This window comes from Piliocolobus tephrosceles, chromosome 21 (assembly GCF_002776525.5).
Source record: "Piliocolobus tephrosceles isolate RC106 chromosome 21, ASM277652v3, whole genome shotgun sequence".
Lineage (NCBI taxonomy): Eukaryota > Metazoa > Chordata > Mammalia > Primates > Cercopithecidae > Piliocolobus > Piliocolobus tephrosceles.
In genome coordinates, this window is record NC_045454.1 from 16,492,496 (window position 1) to 16,496,599 (window position 4,104).

The 4,104-nt window shown below is 53.8% G+C and overlaps 1 long non-coding RNA gene across 1 annotated transcript in view; it reads right to left on the bottom strand.

The window, feature by feature from the left end:
• Positions 1–1,586, bottom strand: part of LOC116418577 — a 5,805-nt gene extending 4,219 nt beyond the window's left edge. Inside the window, exon 1 of the long non-coding RNA XR_004228669.1 lies at positions 1,452–1,586. This is a non-coding gene — a long non-coding RNA (uncharacterized LOC116418577). The remainder of the gene's footprint in view (positions 1–1,451) is intronic.
• Positions 1,587–4,104: the final 2,518 nt, after the last annotated feature.

Below are 4,104 nucleotides of genomic sequence, written 5' to 3' on the forward strand. Positions count from 1 at the left end.
ACCATAGGCACGCACCACCACACCCAGTTTTTTTTTTGTCTGTTTGTTTGTTTGTTTGAGACAGAGTCTCACTCTGTTGCCCAGACTGGAGTGCAGTGGCACAATCTCGGCTCACTGCTGCAACCTCCGCCTCCCAGGTTCAAGCAGTTTTCTGCCTCAGCCTCCCAAGTGGCTGGGATTACAGGTGTCCACCACCACACCTGGCTAATTTTTTGTATTTTTAGTAAAGAGGGGGTTTCACCATCTTGGCCAGGCTAGTCTTGAACTCCTGACCTCGTGATCCACCCACCTTGGCCTCCCAAAGTGCTAGGACTACAGGCATGAGCCACCGTGCCCAGCCACACCCAGCTAATTTTTTGTAGAGATGAGGCTGTCACTGTGCTGCCCAGGCTGGTCTCGAACTCCTGGCCTCAAGTGATCCTCCCACCCCAACCTCCCAAAGTGCTGGGATTACAGACATGAGCCATGGCACCCAGTCTTGCCTCCTGAATCTCTATCTTATCCCCTTGGCCTCTTCCCTGATCCAGGCTCCACTCTCTCCTGCCTGAATCCCTGCCACAGCCACCTCCTGGGCTACTGGCTTCCAGTCTCATTCCTCCAGTTCTGGTCCAATTACGACCTTGTCCTTCGCTACTCTCCACTACCATGTCCTTCCATGGCTCTCCACTACCCCCTCACCCTCAGGACAAACTCCAAGCTCCTCAGCGTGGCCTCTGCCCATCTCTTCAGCCTCCTCCAGCCTTACAGTTCCCCTGCTGGCCACACAGACTTGACTGGCCTTCCGCTTGGGCACCTGCACACAGTACTACTCCTGCATGCCTCCCTGTCTTGGGTCACGCTGAAACACCCTCCCCACAACCACTTTGCGAACTGGCACCTCACTTTGCCTGGCACCTCCTGCTCCTCCAAGATCCAGCTCCAATGGCCCCTCCCCTGGAAACCCTTTCCCGACCACGCCAAACTCAAAAAAGTCTCTCCTGGGCTCCCCACCATCTCTGCACACCCATGCCCATCGATGCCCGTCCTCCCATCTGGCCCGGGCTCTTTGAGGGCACGACCCAGGCCTGACTCATCTTGGTCACCAGCATCGCCCAGCACAAGGCTTGGCACACCAGAAGCCTCAGGAAATGTTTGTCTAACTAAGTAATAGGTGGGAGAGTGTGTGAGTGAGTGGCTAGACGAGGGAATCCGTGAGTGAGGGAATTAAGGAGGGCAGGAAAGGCTGAAAGGATGAGGAGCAGGAAGGCAGGAGCAGGCGAGAATCAGGCTTCGGGTGGGAGGAACGGATGAATAACTGAGATGCAGCATCCCGGTCTCAGTTTCTCCAAGAAAGCAAGATGGGTTCGCCGGGACTAAGCTCCCCCCTCCGCCTCGAGCCTCACCAAGCCTCACGGTTTCCCACCCGAGCTATGTCCAGAATCCCAATACCAGGCGTGCTGGAAAGGGCTTACCCGGCCAGACCCGCAGAACCGGTTCCCTCGCGAGCCCGCTCGGGCCTCTGCGGAGTGGACCCGGATTCCGATCTCTCAGGTTCCGGGTCTATTGGCCGACTGATGGGGGCTGACAGAGACTGGCGTCTCTGAAAGCCTATCGCTGCCCGAGTTGGGCTGTGGGCCCCGTCTGCTAGGCAAAGGGTCCTGAGTGGCCCAGGGAGGTAGAAGGCCGAGTGTCCATTGGCTGGAAGATAGTGACTGACGTCAGGGATAGCTTATCGCAGCCAGACTCCAAAGGAGCACCCGGCGTGTCGGACCCGCCTACGGAGGGACTGAGTCGGGATGGGAGCCCTGGGCGTAGACGGTCGCCGAGTGACCGTGAATGGAGTTTCTGGCCCCCAATACCTAGGCTGTTTGCTGACCCGATCCTTGGGTCTTCAGGAAGGTTGGGGATTTGAGAGTTCAGACTCCTTGGTTCTGAAGGAGGAGAAGCCTGGGACCCGAGGAAGGAGGGACTAGGGGCTCGGACTCCTGGGTCAGAGGGAGGAGGGGGCTGGAAACCTAAAGGTTTGATGTCTAGGAGCGGGAACTACGGGATCTTGAGTCACTCGCCCGCCCAGGGATGACAGGTTTGGGGTTCAGGATTTTATAAGGCTATTTATGGGAAGGGAGCCAGGCCTTACCCCTAGGCACGTGGAGGTAATGAGGTGGAGCTTGGAATAGAGAGGGAGAAGGAAGAGGCTCAGGGGAAGTTCTGGCCTAGATATACCCTTTCCTCATCCCGAAAAGGGAAGTCAGAGGCAGGTGCTGTCTGCAAAAGGAACCCAGAACTGGAGGAGACTGGAGACTCACGTGAGACCAAGAGAAAAACAGAGATACCAGAGGGGAAATAGCAAAAATAAAACAGTAATAATAATAGAGCTCTCTTGTACCGAGTTTACTGTGGCCTGGCTCTGTGCTGAGCATTTTACATAATTATCTCATGTCTTCCTCATCACAGCTCTGAGAGATTGGATTATTATTATTATTATTATCCCCAGTTTACAAGTGAGAAAATTGAGGTCCAGTGAGGGAGAATCAAAATACAGATGTAAAGATACAAGAGAGACACAAAACACAGATGGAGATAAACGAAGAGTTACAGGCCCAGAGAGAAAAAAGAAAATGCAGACAACAAACAAAAGGAGAGGGGCCGAGAGCTGGGACTCCTGGGGCTGGGGGAGTGGAGAGCTGGGGACTCGGACTCCTGGGTCCTGGGGAAGGCAGGGCCAAGGATGGGGTCTCCCAGGTATTTTCCCCTGCGAATCCATAATACTAAGCTTGTCCAACCCTTCTGGCTGTGGGTGTGAGCTTGGCTGGGGTCGAAAATAGTGATTAGGAGGTGCAGATGCATCATGAGCCTATTAGGAGGTGATAAGAAAATGATTCATGACGGTGCCCTCAGCCTGGAAGGGACCTTTCCCCCATGGCCTCTGTTCTTTGATCCGGACAGATCTGGCCTTTTCTGTCCCTCCCCATCGCTGCATCTCCGTCACTCAGAACTGTCACTGAGGCCCATTGTGGAGGCAGTGGGCCACCCTGGAGCAGCAAACAGCTTTCCTGGTGGGCATTCATCTCTCTGGGTCTCTCTGCTTTCTCCCAGACCCTGAGCCGACCAGAGGTCCTGGCACATTGCAGGGGCTCAGGAAATGCTCATGGAATGAATGGATGGAGATCCCCATCTCTGGGTAGCTCTTCCTCTGTCCCCATCCAGTTACGTTTTTCTGTGTCACCATCACGTCTCAGCCTCCCCCTGGCCTCACCAGTCTCCTCCCACCTTCCCTTTCCACCTCACCTTTCTCCTCAAGCCACTGGGCCCACTATCCCCATTAGGGAGAAACCAAGGCTCATTTTGGAAGATCTCTCTCCCAGGGGTCACGTACGGGACATTATGTAAGGGAGTGGCCTCACAGCTGAGAGAAGGGTTCTCAAGATTCCAATTACAGACACACTCCCAGCACCACAGTCAGAAATGCAAGATCACACCAAACACGTGCCTTCACAGTTTGTATTAGATTTGATCTTGCATTTACACCCACACAAAGAATCACACACACACAGTAATACAATCACCTATAAGCACAAACACAAATACAGGCACACAATCACAGAATCACCCGTGATCACAGCACACAAGAAATATCCTATTCCACATGCAAAACAGACACCCCAGGGATGAAATTACATGACCAGTCACTGAGAGGCCACTCATCCAGCTCCTACCAGAAGGAACTGAGCAAAGACCTGGGTTAATTCCCTACTGTATCCCCGGCAACCAGAAAAACACATCATCGTCATCAGCAGCAGCAACAAAAAATATTTCCTATGTGACAGGCACAATTCCAAGCACTTTTTTTTTTTTTTTTTTTTTGAGACGGTGTCTCACTCTGTTGCCCAAGCTGGAGTGCAGTGGTGCAATCTTGGCTCACTGCAATCTCTGCCTCCTGGGTTCAAGCGATTCTCCTGCCCCAGCCTCCCAAGTGGCTGGGACTACAGGCACACACCACCACGGCCGGCTAGTTTTTGTATTTTTAGTAGAGACGGGGTTTCGCCATCTTGGCCAGGCTGGTCATGAACTCCTGACCTCAGGTGATCCGCCCGCCTCAGCCTCCCAAGGTGCTGGGATTACAGG